The sequence below is a fragment of the Monodelphis domestica genome, chromosome 1 (assembly GCF_027887165.1).
Source record: "Monodelphis domestica isolate mMonDom1 chromosome 1, mMonDom1.pri, whole genome shotgun sequence".
Taxonomy (NCBI): Eukaryota; Metazoa; Chordata; class Mammalia; order Didelphimorphia; family Didelphidae; genus Monodelphis; species Monodelphis domestica.
Genome location: NC_077227.1, coordinates 310203020 through 310219069, shown reverse-complemented (window position 1 = coordinate 310219069; position 16050 = coordinate 310203020). Strand labels below are relative to the sequence as shown.

General features: G+C 38.2%; 1 pseudogene; it reads left to right on the top strand.

Moving 5' to 3' along the window:
* Positions 1–1340: 1340 nt before the first annotated feature.
* On the top strand, positions 1341–8860 carry LOC100014950 (dnaJ homolog subfamily A member 2-like; annotated as a pseudogene).
* The last annotated feature ends 7190 nt before the right edge of the window (positions 8861–16050 follow it).

Genomic DNA, 16050 nt, shown 5'->3' with positions numbered 1-16050 from the left:
ACATACAGCTTGCTTTGTTTATAAATTGTCTCCACCATTAGAATGTAAGCTCTTTGAAGACAAGGAATATTTTTACTTCCTTTTGTTTCCCCAGCACTTAGCACAGTGCCTGACATATTACTTAATAAATGTTTATTGGTTGGCTGGTTTTCAGATATAGAGTATAGTGTGAGCAAAGGCAAGAAGGCAACTGGAGGCAGGAAAAGACATATACAAGGAGTAATAGGCCAATTTGCCTTGAACTAGAAATGTGAAATGGAAACAAGGGAGATAAGACTGGAAAGGTCGATTTTGGAGAATCTTAAATTCCAGGATCTAGAGTTCAGATTTTATTTTGAAAGCAATGGTGAGGTACTGAAGATTTTTGAATGGGAGAGTAGCATAATGACACCTATGGATTAGAATTGTCATTTGTGTTAGGTCACAGAGATGAGAGGTGATAGAGTGTCTTTTTGGGGACAGTAGCAATAAGAACAGAGGAGGGAGAAATGTGAGAAAATTTGTGATTATTTAAAAGAAAAGATAGGAAAAATAATTGAATTGTTGTTTGAAGGGGAAGTTAGAGATCCAAGAGATGAACAATGAGTGACTGCCAGAGAGAGAGTTTGACTGGGGTAAACATGAATCTCTAGTGCAGACTCTACCACATGCAATTCAATCTAATTCACTAAATATTTATTAAGGGCCAACCACATGCCAGTAGGGAAGATGATTCCTGCCTTCCAAGAAACCAAATGGAAAAATGATCACCTCACGTTGCAAAAAGTGGTTCATGGATCTGAGTACAGACATGAGAGGCAGCTTAATGACAGTTCAGATATCTCACATTTTTGCCTTGAATTTCTCTTTGGTATCAGTCTGTAAGACGATCTTCTCCCTCACCCAAATCCCAACATACCTTATGTTTCAGCCAAAGCAGACTACCAACCTTACACAGTTCCTAGCCTCCATGTTTGTCCATGTGCTTCCTTGTGGATGTTATGCCTTCTCTCTTCCCTCTTCACTCTTCTCTATTTTTAAAAGATTACCCAATTATAATGTTGCCCCTTTCATGAAGCCTTCTTTCCCCAGTCACCAAGTTAGAAATGATCTTTCCTAGAGCACTATCCATATGCAGAGAAAAAACTGTGGGAGTAGAAATGCAGAAAAAAAGCATATGCTTGATCACATGGTTCAATGGGGATATGATTGGGGATGTTGACTCTAAATGATTACTCTATTGCAAGTAGTAATAATTTGGAAATAGGTTTTGAACAATGACACATGTAAAACCCAGTGGAATTGCTCATCGGCCCCTGTTTGCTGTCGCTTTTTTGCAGTCTCCCACCCTCTGCCCAACGATGGCAAACATGGCTGATACAAAGCTTTATGACATCCTTGGAGTCAAGAAGGCAAATGGAAAGTTGGTCAAGGAATACCACCCTGATAAGAATCCAAATGTTGGGGACAAATTCAAAGAAATAAGTTTTGCACATGAAGTTTTATAAAACCCTGAGAGACTTCCGGTTAAGATGGCGGCTTAGAGAAAGCTGAAGTTCAGATCTCCGGAAAACCCTTCCCGACCGATCTCAAACTAGAAGCTCCTAAGGCGCCGAAATTCAAAACGATCAACAGCACAGACCCTGGGAACCCTCCTCCTGGACCTGGACCCGGTTCAAAAGGTACGGCTCCCCTTAAAAGCCAGAACCCGAGATCCCTCGGACCTCAGGGGTAGGAGCGCAGAGTCCAAGGCTCCCGGAAGCGGCAGCCGTGCCGGGCTCAGAGAGCAGGGTCTGAGGAACAACAACCCTCAGGGTCTTCTACCCAAGTCCCAGTCCGGGTGAAAGTTACTGCCTGGGGCTTCGGTAGGTCCGGGTGAAAGTTACTGCCTGGGGCCTCCGCTGCAAAGAGCTGGTCAAAACAACAGCAACCCTCAGGGCGGGCAAGACAGCCTCACGGGCTGGATCCTGCTATCCAAGTCTCAGTGAAAGTCTGTGCTCTCGGAGCTTGGGGAAGCGGCAGCCCATCCCCCCGCAGGCCGACGAAACAGCCTCACGGCCAGCGATTCTGAAGGCAACTTCCGGAAATCGAGCCAGGGGGAGAGTGTGGCCTCGTGGTCCGACCCTTCCATTCCAGTTCCAGTGAGGCATATTCAGTTTAACCCAGGGAACGCTCATAGAACCAACATCTGCCCAGGACTAAAGCCTCTGATCACCAGACAAAGACAAGAAAAGCCAATCCTCCACGTTCAGAGATGACAAACTCCACAGAAGCACCGAAGCCCCAAAATACCAAGAAAAATAAGAAGAAAGGGGCGACTCTGGACACATTCTATGGAGCCAAAATACAAAATACAGAGCAGATAGAAGAAGATATACAAGAAAATTCTCCAAAATCTTCCAAAGGAAATAGAAACTCTCCACAAACCCATGAAGAATTTGAATCAGAAAGGACCAAAAAGATGGAAGCCCTCTGGGAGGAAAAGTGGGAAATGATGCAAAAGAAATTCACGCATCTACAAAACCAGTTTGACCAAACTGTAAAAGAAAACCAGGCTTTAAAGCAAGAACTAATAAAGCAAAGCCAAAACACCAAGAAATTAGAAGAGAACATAAAATATCTCACCGACAAGGTGATAGATCTGGAAAACAGGGGGAGAAGAGAAAATTTAAGAATAATTGGACTCCCAGAAAAGCCAGAAATAAACACCAAACTGGACATGGTGATACAAGACATAATCAAAGAAAATTGCCCAGAGATTCTAGAACAAGGGGGCAATACATCCACTGACAGAGCTCACAGAACACCTTCTACACTAAACCCCCAAAAGACAACTCCCAGGAATGTAATTGCCAAATTCCAAAGCTATCAAACAAAAGAAAAAATCCTACAGGAAGCCAGAAAAAGACAATTTAGATATAAAGGAATGCCAATCAGGGTCACACAAGACCTTGCAAGTTCTACGCTGAATGATCGTAAGGCATGGAACATGATCTTCAGAAAGGCAAGAGAGCTGGGTCTCCAACCAAGAATCAGCTACCCAGCAAAACTGACTATATACTTCCAAGGGAAAGTATGGGCATTCAACAAAATAGAAGACTTCCAACTTTTTGCAAAGAAAAGACCAGAGCTCTGTGGAAAGTTTGATACCGAAAATCAAAGAGCAAGGAATACCTGAAAAGGTAAATATTAAGGAAAGGGGAAAAATGTTATCTTCTTTTACTCAAACTCTCTTCTATAAGGACTACATTTATATCAACCTATGTATACTAATATGTGGGGAAAATGTAATGTATAAATAGGGGGTAAAGAAAGACCAAATAGAATAATGGTTCTCACACAAAGATTCACAGGGGAAGGGGAGGGGAAGAAAACTCCTATAAGAAGGAGAGGAAGAGAGGGGGGGGGGGTTTACTTAAACCTCAATCTCAGGGAAATCAACTCTGAGAGGGAAAAACATCCAGATCCATTGGGATCTTGAATTCTATCTTACCCAACAAGGGTAAGGAGAAGGGAAAACCAAGGGGGGGAGGGGGAGAGGGAGAACAAAAAGGGAGGGAAAGAGAGGGGGGAGGGGGAGGGAACAAAAAGGGAGGGACTAAAAAGGGAAACATCAAGGGAGGGGACAAGGGGGACTGATTCAAAGTAAATCACTGGACTAAAAGGTAGAGCCGAAGAAGAAAAGGTTAGAATTAGGGAAGGCAATCAAAATGCCAGGGAGTCCACAAATGACAATCATAACTTTGAACGTGAATGGGATGAACTCACCCATAAAACGTAGACGAATAGCTGAATGGATTAGAATCCAAAACCCTACCATATGCTGTCTTCAAGAAACACACATGAGGCGGGTTGACACCCACAAGGTCAGAATTAAAGGATGGAGTAAGACCTTCTGGGCCTCAACTGATAGAAAGAAGGCAGGAGTGGTAATCATGATATCTGATAAAGCCAATGCAAAAATAGACCTGATCAAAAGGGATAGGGAAGGTAATTATATTTTGTTAAAAGGGACTCTAGACAATGAGGAAATATCATTAATCAACATGTATGCACCAAATAATATAGCACCCAAATTTCTAATGGAGAAACTAGGAGAATTGAAGGAAGAAATAGACAATAAAACCATACTAGTGGGAGACTTAAACCAACCATTATCAAATTTAGATAAATCAAATCAAAAAATAAATAAGAAAGAGGTAAAAGAAGTGAATGAAATCTTAGAAAAATTAGAATTAATAGACATATGGAGAAAAATAAATAGGGATAAAAAGGAATACACCTTCTTCTCAGCACCACATGGCACATTCACAAAAATTGACCATACATTAGGTCACAGAAACATAGCACACAAATGCAAAAAAGCAGAAATAATGAATGCAGCCTTCTCAGATCACAAGGCAATAAAAATAATGATTAGTAATGGTACATGGAAAACCAAATCTAAAACCAATTGGAAATTAAACAATATGATACTCCAAAACCGTTTAGCTAAAGAAGAAATCATAGAAACAATTAATAATTTCATCAAGGAAAATGACAATGGTGAAACATCCTTTCAAACCTTTTGGGATGCAGCCAAAGCGGTAATCAGAGGCAAATTCATATCCCTGAAAGCTCATATTAACAAACAAGGGAGAGCAGAGATCAATCAATTGGAAATGCAATTGAAAAAACTCGAAAGCGATCAAATTAAAAACCCCCAGCAGAAAACCAAATTAGAAATCCTAAAAATTAAGGGAGAAATTAATAAAATCGAAAGTGATAGAACTATTGATTTAATAAATAAGACAAGAAGCTGGTACTTTGAAAAAACAAACAAAATAGACAAAGTACTGGTCAATCTAATTAAAAAAAGGAAGGAAGAAAAGCAAATTCACAGCATTAAAGATGAAAAGGGGGACAGCACCTCCAATGAGGAGGAAATTAAGGCAATCATTAGAAATTACTTTGCCCAATTATATGGCAATAAATACACCAATTTAGGAGAAATGGATGAATATATACAAAAATACAAACTGCCTAGACTAACAGAAGAGGAAATAGAATTCTTAAATAATCCCATATCAGAAATTGAAATCCATCAAGCCATCAAAGAACTTCCTAAGAAAAAATCCCCAGGGCCTGATGGATTCACCTGTGAATTCTATCAAACATTCAGAGAACAGTTAACCCCAATACTATACAAACTATTTGACATAATAAGCAAAGAGGGAGTTCTACCAAACTCCTTTTACGACACAAACATGGTACTGATTCCAAAACCAGGCAGGTCAAAAACAGAGAAAGAAAACTATAGGCCAATCTCCCTAATGAATATAGATGCAAAAATCTTAAATAGGATACTAGCAAAAAGACTCCAGCAAGTGATCAGAAGGATCATTCACCATGATCAAGTAGGATTCATACCAGGGATGCAGGGCTGGTTCAACATTAGGAAAACCATCCACATAATTGACCACATCAACAAGCAAACTAGCAAGAACCACATGATTATTTCAATAGATGCAGAAAAAGCCTTTGATAAAATACAACACCCATTCCTATTAAGAACACTAGAAAGCATAGGAATAGAAGGGTCATTCCTAAAAATAATAAACAGTATATATCTAAAACCAACAGCTAATATCATCTGCAATGGGGATAAACTAGACGCATTCCCAATAAGATCAGGAGTGAAACAAGGATGCCCATTATCACCTCTACTATTTGACATTGTACTAGAAACACTAGCAGTAGCAATTAGAGAAGATAAAGAAATTGAAGGCATCAGAATAGGCAAGGAGGAGACCAAGTTATCACTCTTTGCGGATGACATGATGGTCTACTTAAAGAATCCTAGAGATTCAACCAAAAAGCTAATTGAAATAATCAACAACTTTAGCAAAGTTGCAGGATACAAAATAAACCCACATAAATCATCAGCTTTTCTATATATCTCCAACACAGCTCAGCAGCAAGAACTAGAAAGAGAAATCCCATTCAAAATCACCTTAGACAAAATAAAATACCTAGGAATCTACCTCCCAAGACAAACACAGGAACTATATGAACACAACTACAAAACACTCGCCACACAACTAAAACTAGACTTGAACAATTGGAAAAACATTAACTGCTCATGGATAGGACGAGCCAATATAATAAAAATGACCATCCTACCCAAACTTATTTATCTATTTAGTGCCATACCCATTGAACTACCAAAATACTTCTTCACTGATTTAGAAAAAACCATAACAAAGTTCATTTGGAAGAACAAAAGATCAAGGATATCCAGGGAAATAATGAAAAAAAAAACACATATGATGGGGGCCTTGCAGTCCCTGACCTAAAACTATATTACAAAGCAGCAGTCATCAAAACAATTTGGTACTGGCTAAGAAACAGAAAGGAAGATCAGTGGAATAGACTGGGGGAAAACGACCTCAGCAAGACAGTATACGATAAACCCAAAGATCCCAGCTTTTGGGACAAAAATCCACTATTCGATAAAAACTGCTGGGAAAATTGGAAGACAGTGTGGGAGAGACTAGGAATAGATCAACACCTCACACCCTACACCAAGATAAATTCAAAATGGGTGAGTGACTTAAACATAAAGAAGGAAACCATAAGTAAATTGGGTAAACACAGAATAGTATACATGTCAGACCTTTGGGAGGGGAAAGGCTTTAAAACCAAGCAAGATATAGAAAGAATCACAAAATGTAAAATAAATAATTTTGACTACATCAAACTAAAAAGCTTTTGTACAAACAAAACCAATATAACTAAAATCAGAAGGGAAACAACAAATTGGGAAAAAATCTTCATAAAAACCTCTGACAAAGGTTTAATTACTCATATTTATAATGAGCTAAATCAATTGTACAAAAAATCAAGCCATTCTCCAATTGATAAATGGGCAAGGGAAATGGATAGGCAGTTCTCAGATAAAGAAATCAAAACTATTAACAAGCACATGAAGAAGTGTTCTACATCTCTTATAATCAGAGAGATGCAAATCAAAACAACTCTGAGGTATCACCTCACACCTAGCAGATTGGCTAACATTACAGCAAAGGAAAGTAATGAATGCTGGAGGGGATGTGGCAAAGTAGGGACATTAATTCATTGCTGGTGGAGTTGTGAACTGATCCAACCATTCTGGAGGGCAATTTGGAACTATGCCCAAAGGGCGACAAAAGAATATCTACCCTTTGACCCAGCCATAGCACTGCTGGGTCTGTACCCCAAAGAGATAATGGACACAAAGACTTGTACAAAAATATTCATAGCTGCGCTCTTTGTGGTGGCCCAAAACTGGAAAACGAGGGGATGCCCATCAATTGGGGAATGGCTGAACAAACTGTGGTATATGTTGGTGATGGAATACTATTGTGCTCAAAGGAATAATAAAGTGGAGAAGTTCCATGGAGACTGGAACAACCTCCAGGAAGTGATGCAGAGCGAGAGGAGCAGAACCAGGAGAACATTGTACACAGAGACTAATACACTGTGGTATAATCGAACGTAATGGACTTCTACATTAGGGGCGGTGTAATGTCCCTGAACAACTTTCAGGGATCCAGGAGAAAAAAAACACCATTTATAAGCAAAGGATAAACTATGGGAGTGGAAACACCGAGAAAAAGCAACTGCCTGAATACAGAGGTTGAGGGGACATGACAGAGGATAGACTTTAAATGAACACTCTAATGCAAATACTATCAACAAAGCAATGGGTTCAAATCAAGAAAACATCTAATGCCCAGTGGACTTACGCGTCGGCTATGGGGGGTGGGGGGGAGGAAAAGAAAATGATCTATGTCTTTAACGAATAATGCTTGGAAATGATCAAATAAAATATATTAAAAAAAAATAAAAAAAAAACCCTGAGAAATGGGAGTTATATGATTTTTAAGGAAAACAAGGTATTTGAGAAAGTAGTAGTAGAGGCAGTGTCATGGATGATATTTTTTCTCACATTTTTGGTGGTGAATTGTTCAGTTCTATGGGTCATCAAAATGCAAGTCAAAATGGTAGAAGAAGAGTCAAGGACATGATGCATCCACTCCAGATATTCTTAGAAGATCTTTATAATGGCAAGACCACCAAACTGCAACTCAGCAAAAATGTTCTTTGCAATGCTTGCCGTGGCCAAGGTGTTCAGAAATGTAGTACACGTACTGGCCAAGGTGTAGGAATAAGACAGCTGGCTCGTGGGATGGTACAGCAGATGCAGTCTGTGTGCTACGATTGTAATGGAGAAGGAGAAATAATTGATGAGGAAGACCATTGTAAAAAATGTGAAGGAAAGAAGATGATAAAAGAAGTGAAGATTCTTGAAGTCCATGTAGATATAGGCATGAAACATGGACAGAGAATGATATTTACTGGAGAAGCAGACCAGGCCCCAGGAGTGGAACCAGGCAACATTGTTCTTTTGCTACAAGAGAAGGAACATGAGGTATACCAGAAAGATGGGAATGATTTACATATGACACACAAGACAAGACTTGTTGAAGAATGGTGTGGATTTCAATTCACATTTAAGCACATCAAATTATGGTGAAATATCCACCTGGCAAAGTAATTGAACCAGACTGTGTCCGTGTAGTTCAAGAAGGAATGCCACAGTATCATAATCCCTTTGAAAAAGGTGATCTTTACATAAACTTCTGATGTACAGTTTCTTGAAAACAACTGTATTAGCCCAGAGAAACTTTCTGAACTTCCAGCTAGACCTGAAGTTCCTAGTGTGATTGGTGATACAGAAGAGGTGGATCTTTGATAGCACTCCGGGCACTGGAGGTGGTTAGAGGAGGAGGCTTATAACAACAGCTCTGATGAGGAAAGCAGCTATCATGGACTTGGAGTACATTGTGCCCATCAGTAAATATTGCTTTAAAAAAAAGAAGAAGAAAAAAAAGTTACACAAGAAGAAATACTTTATATTTTGCCTGATTTGTTTTCAGCGATCCAGATGGATTGCCTAGGCAATCCAAATGAACTGATGGGCATCTATTGCTGTATGTGTAACTTTTAAAAATTGGTTATAGTGTCTACATAGTGTGTAATTTAAACTAACCACAAAGCTTTACATCTTCCTTTGGACTGTTCTGTAGCAGAATAAAGCACTTGAAAGGAAAAAAAAATTCCCTATACAAATGAAATCACAAGTCTAATCCCTATACCTATTATAGGACCTAAAGTCTAGTTTTGAATTAAGCTGAAGATAAAAGAGAATCTCTACTTGTGAGTAGGACACTCTTAGGGCTGTTAAACCAGATAGAGGAGGTTAAAAATACAATGATCTCTGATAAGCAATTAATTCATAGTGGTGTACAGTGTATACAATATTTCAAAACAAGGCAAAAATTGGAAAGATCTGAAAGTTTTCCTGACGATTCAAAGTTGCTCAGTTCATGCTAGAGAAACTGGGAAAACTGCTATATTTGTTCATGAGCCAAAGTCATGGGAGCATGCTGGTAAAGCTTATGTTCATATATCTTAAGGCACTGCCTCTGTTCAGCCATCTGAAGAAAGCAATAAAGAAGGCAAATAAGACTGAGTAAAAGTTGGAATTTCAGGGAAATCTTCTAGAACTTGTTTGTTTCTTCAGAGCCCAAAGAAACCTAAGAAAAGTGGGACATAGTTAGAAAGTGTCTGAAGTAGGGTTCACACCCAGGTCTTTCCATTCCCTGTCAAGCACTCAGTAGGCATTGCCTTTTCAGGACTCAGGAAAGGATGCATTAATTTAGCTGCCTCTATGATTGGGAGTCCTTAGTGAGTTCATTTGCTCTCAGGCTGCTTGTTTTTCAGAGGAATGTACCCTAACAAGTCAATGCCTAATTGTAAGAACAAAGGTTTTCTCCTAATGCAAAAAGCTCCTTCTCAGGATCTTCTCCAATTCTCAGAATCAACCTTGCATAATTTTTAGCTAAGGGTAAAACACAACCTCATTATTATTCATTTGGCTTCTCCACTATTACCCACTGAGATGACCTTTGGTTCTCTGTTAATTATAAATAGTTTGGTCTATTGGAGAAATTGAACTGAATTAGCTCATTTTAAAGCTCCTATCAATAATTTAAATACCTATTTCCAACAAATGGAAAATACAGTCTCAGATGAATGAAAAAGGCGTCCTCGTAGGGTTGGCAGCACCTCAGCCTGTGCATCAAGACTGGAATTTAATAATAAAAATCACCCTCAATTCTCAATCTGCAGCATGTGGTCCATCACTTCACAACCATGCAGATGTTTATGGTGGAGAAGAAAGAATTCATAGATCTAATCCTTTCCCAGCAGGGTGGTCCATTAGGCCAGCTGTCAAAAACATGTGTCTTTCCCTATTACCATCAAAGCTGAGCAGGTCTAAGAGCCCCAATCTGTGTAGTCTCTTCCCCTTCACTGAACTGTCATCAAGTGATTGTACTTCAGCAGGAAGACACTTAAAATCCATCCTTGGTGTTATTTATATCCTTCCTACAAGGTCAATGGCAGGTGAGACATCACTGGAAAGGTGACCAGTTCTGAGACAAGTGCAGAAGACAGCATCCACTTTTTTTTGCCAGTGACTAGAGGCAAGATATAGGCTTCAAAATGCCTGAAATTCCATTAATAAAAAATACATGGAACATCAGGTCAGCCCTCATTTTGCTTTTGTTTTTCCCGGGAACCTCTAGGGAGCAAAATATACAGGAAAAACACACACAAAAAAATTTCAGTATATGTCTTATATAAACCCATCCCTTAGAGAGATTCAATAAAGTGCATTTGGATAAGACCACCCTTCTCCCCCCTATACACACACACACACACACCTCTTGAGAGCCTTTTATTTACAAATGCTGAGAATAATGCTTTCATAATCCATATTCTGACAGGGCCAGAATGTTTTGCTTGTTTTGAGCTATCATCAACTTTTAGCTTCTTCCAAGAAAAGAAGCCATGTAATATTTCATAAAATGGCCAAGAGGCATCTGGGCCCTGGGGCCTGAACAAGTAAGTCTTCAGTTCTATTTGCAAAAGTTGGTGCGTTCTTCCATTACTTGAGGCTTTATGAGTATTTGGAATGGGCAAGTTCTTTAGTCTGGAAAGAAATTGTCTGTGTAGGAATTGAAGGGATTAAAAACTTACTTAGAGAGAATGAGGCAGGGGGTAAAGGGAGGGAACATGGGCCTTTAGATCAAATTCTAGACCCTAGAACCCTAGAAGAGAGAATAAATCAATTCAGTTTATTTCTATTCAATTCAACAAACATTTATTAATACCCCTGAGAAGATGCTGGAGACAACAGAGAGAGAGAGAGAGAGAGAGAGAGAGAGAGAGAGAGAGAGAGAGAGAGAGAGAGAGAGAGAGAGAGAGAGAGCTAGATAGCTCACCTAGGCCCTACCTTTACGGAGTTTATGCCAGGTACTATAATATGGGAGGGAAGGACAAGACTATAATAACAGGGAAAGTGTAATAACCACAAAGGACAGATCCAGGCAAAGTTTTACATTGACCAGGATAATTTTCATGAGATAGGGTTAGGAGAATCAAAAAAAAAGGCAATGATAAAAGGGACAATCTGTTGGAGAAGATGAGAGGAGATATGATTTAGGGCAGATGTATAGAAGTTGGCTTTGGTGAGAAAAGTTTTTTTTTTAATGTCTTCATTATCTTTAATTTTTTTAATTCTGAAAGAAGACATCTTCAAAAGCTGGAATAAAAGAAGAAATACTGGGAGATACTGTCAAGGGCCTTTGAAATAAGGAGGTAGAGTCATGAGATGAGGTAGAGGAGAAAAGAAGTTCAGTGAATGACCTTATTAAAGCATGAAGTGAGAGAGGAGGAGAATGACCTGGGAGTTGGTAGATAATAGCCACAAGGATATGAATTGAATATAAATTTTGGATAAGGTGAACTCCAAAGGAACAGAGGTTGATGAGTTCAAGAAATTTGGAGGGGAAAGGATTAGAAAAATCATTAATATTTGTCTTCAATGGCAAAGGAAAGGACGGCCAGCTACAACAAAACTGACCAATACATCAGCTAAATCTAAAAGTATGCATGACAGTCCACATCCATAATCCCCCCACCTCTGCAAGAAAGGAGAATTTTTTTTCATATCTTCTTCAGAAGCAAAAACTACATAGTATTCAATTTGGGTTTTTTTTTTTTAATTTTTGTTCTTTCTACTTATATCAATGGTTCTCAACCCTTTTTGATTCAATGCCCCTTGGTAAACCATACCCACTCACAATCAATATGAAAGGAAATAAATTCTGAAGCTAAATATGCCTATGCACATCAGATAAAATAGATTAATTAATTTTTCATAAAGGAAAATTATTTAGCATATAACATTTCTTCCACTAACACTACCAATATTTAATAGATAATATAATTATTTACCAAATATTCCTTAGAATTTATACTCTTCTTTGACAAGCTTCTTGTCAAAGGATCAAAAGGTGTACTAAAGGGTAAAAAACCCTGATTTATATTGTAATCATTTTACATATTGTTTTCCTCTCCTTTTCATTTTGGATCAGTTCATTTTAGTCTGCCCATGTTTCTTTAGATCCTTCATTGTTGTCATTTCTTATGATACATTAATACTATGTTATATTAATTTAACCTAATTTTTTATCTATTCCCCAATATTGATGAACATTCTTGTTCCAGTTCTTTGCTACTGAAAACAGCTGAAGGAATCTAATTGTTGGGTTTTTTCCTTCTATAAAGCCTAAATATGTCTCCCTGAACTGTTTCCCACATTGGAGCTTTCCCACAGTAAAGATTGGATAATTACTTGCCATATAATTATGTTATAAATTGTAATAGGGATTATTATTCAAGTATGTGATAGATTGGATAACTACCAAGGTTAAAAAGAAAGGAAGAGAGGGAGGGAAAGAAGAAGAGAGAAAATGAAGGAAGGAAAAAAGGAAAGAAGAGAGGAAAAGAGGAAAAGAGGAAAGGAGAGAGAGAAAAGAGAGAGGGAAGGAGGGAGTGATGACCTGTAGTGAGAGAAGGGATGATCCTTTTTTTCTAAAACTAAATTTGGGATCCATACTAAGACAGAAAGGACTTTTCCCCCAAAGTGTCATTTTCTTTTCTTAAAATTGAGGCAGATCTGGGAAACGCAGTTCAGTCCCCATCCCTACAATTCACACAGCTGGAGCTGCCCAACACAAGTTTGAATCAATCAGCCAAACAACAAATATTTATGAAGGGTTTGCTACTAGTCCAGCACTATGCGCCAGAAACAATGCTAGAGGCTGGAGATATATAACAAACAAGACCTTTGAAAGAAGAAACAAAACACTTATTTGGAGTGATCTCAATCGAGATTTCATTTTTCACCCTTTTCAATGGTATATGTTGTCAGATAGGACCAGTGTGCTGATCCCTTTTGGTTACCTGGACTTCTTTGTTATGAAGGTGAGGCAGAGGGGCTGTGAGAAGTCATTGGGAAAGGATAGGGAAGTCAAGAAAAGAATATCAATCAAACATTTTAAGGGCACTTGATAGTTTTCAGAGCATATAACAGAAAATCTTTGAACAAAATGTCATACCCTTTAGAATAAATTTTGGACTTGTCTTTCTTCTTCTTCCCACTTATCTTCTAAAGTAAAATGGCCATTTTCTACATTCCAAATGATTATCTTGAGTAATTCAACATCTGTAATCCAGTGAACAATCTTATTTAAAATAAAAAAAGGAAAATTGACCATAGTGCAAAAAAAAGACCTGAAAAGCATCAATAAAACTGCTAAATAAACTACAGGATGCAGACTTCCAGCTGGACATTAGTCTGTATACACAGGGGTGGCCACATCTTATGAGTGGAATAAGCAACAGGGGGGATGGGAGATACCTTGAGATCCTAAAAGACAATTTAAGATTCAAGCATTTGTTTTCTTTACAGCAGTGAACAAACTCTCTGAGTCTTCCGTCAAAGCTGTCACTTCTTTGTGCTCCTCATCTTCTTTATTGAATTCTTTGCCTATTAAAAAAAAATGGGCTGACCATTACTTATTTACATCCTGACCCTGCAGGGGTTTGAATAGGTCTCAGTTCTTTGTTAGCTTTTAATTACCAAGCTAACTAAACTGGCACCCTAAGCAATCAAGCATAGATTCCAGGCCACCTCTGGACATCTGCTGAATAGCTAGGGGCACCTCTCAAGGGTGTAACTCCCTGATGGAGGCAGAATTATTAAACATACAAAGTCAGAGGAAGTTCACAGGTCAGCATGTATTGAAAAATCAGTGTTCTTTCCTTCCCACAAGGATGTCCTGGTATCTAGCCGAAGCCCTCTTGCTCCAGGCAGGTATTGATGTAAGTGACATCTTGAGACTACATGTTTCTGACTTGGGGAATTGATTTTCCTTGGGAAATTAGAGAGGGAGCATTGAACAAAGGTTTTTTTTTTTCATTTATTGAGACTAAGATAAAGATCTCTAAATTTTACATGGAGTTCACAATGCAAAGAAAAATGGTGTTTTGTTTAAGTATAGACATAAGCCTTATTCAGAAGTGGCTGGGGGGAATAGCAGCCGTAAGTCAGTTAAAAAAAAAATTTAATGCTATCATTCCCTGAAACCATGAAAGGAAATAAAATCAGGATTCCACAGAACCTATAATATCATATCTCCTAAGAGATATTCCAGGCCTAAGAAAGGTCCCTGGATTATGAATGAATGAATTTTTAAAAGCATTTATTAAGTGCTTACTATGTGCAAAACATTATGCTAAGCATGGGAATAAAAATAGAAAAGGAGCTCACATTCTATTGAATATATATAGGAGACCGGCTACAATTCTGGTGGAAAAATCTCAGGGTCCTTGGGGTAGAGAGGCAAAACAGATAGTAATAAGTCTTCTTTAATGTCACTTCCATGATTGTGTCAGCCTCTAATGATGAATTGTTTGGCAGTGTTAAGGAATTTAATGTCAAGAACTGTCTTTTATGGGTCTCCAATAGCTATGAATGCAATACCCACAGAAGTATATACTAAGTTGCCCAGATCACTTTCCTGGGTGATGGTCTTAGGAGGGCTGGGATGGAAGAAGGATGTGTTTTCTGGGAAGTGATGCCACTCTGGTGGCTTATCTGACTGGTCAGCAGTTATTGGGAAAGAAGGTGGGCCCCTTCTCTATTATGTTCCCATCCCTTGGTGATGACTGAAAGGAAGGACAACAAACAGGACCCCAGGTTGGTAGTTGATAATAGCTGGCCATTTCTCTACAAGAATTGTGTCTTCAGTGATAGATACTGGTCTGAGTTGGAAGCAGGACTGATGGTCTGAAGGGTACTGATAATCCTAAGGCTCCTGGTCTCAGGAGATGGTCAAGGCAGTAGCAGTTGAACTCTTGGCATAAGCTGTGTACTATCTCTTAAGTTTACTCTTACTCATTTACTTATTTATTTAATATACTCTTATTTTTTTAAAACCAAGATAATAATTTATTTTTAAACTTAAAGAAAATCCAAATTTGGATACAAAAAGATAATATAGGTATTTTTAATAAATAAGGATTTAATATATTTTTATTTATTTAATTTATTATTAATTAATTAAATTATTTAACAAATAATAAATAAGGATTTAATAAATAAGTCATGCAAAGAACATAAGAATAGAGAATTAAAGAAAGCAAACAAAAAATTTTACTTATTAAGTATATTTGATCTGATGCCTTACTTTACCCAGGGTCCCTTGCTAATTTAGCTAGGCTTGTTGGTTGGCTCTTTAGGTAGTGATTGGTCAACAGTTGGTGGTGATGACTTGGCCCTTTCTCCATAGAAGTTGTTTCCCCAGATGGTGAATTTGAGAAGTAGCAGGTGAGATAGAGACTGTATTGTGAGGAAAGACTAGAAAAAAATGTCCTCAGTTTAGAAAAGTGATAAGATCAAAACTTCACAAAGGATATGGAGGGGTGGGGAGACTATTGCTTCATTCCCAATTTCTGGAAATTACTTAGAGAAATGAAATCAATTTACTTCCATAAGAAAAGACCAGTTGGTTGTCTAATGGGCCTCACTACCCACCAAGAGGAGTTATGAGTGTAAAAAGGGAAACCAGTTCA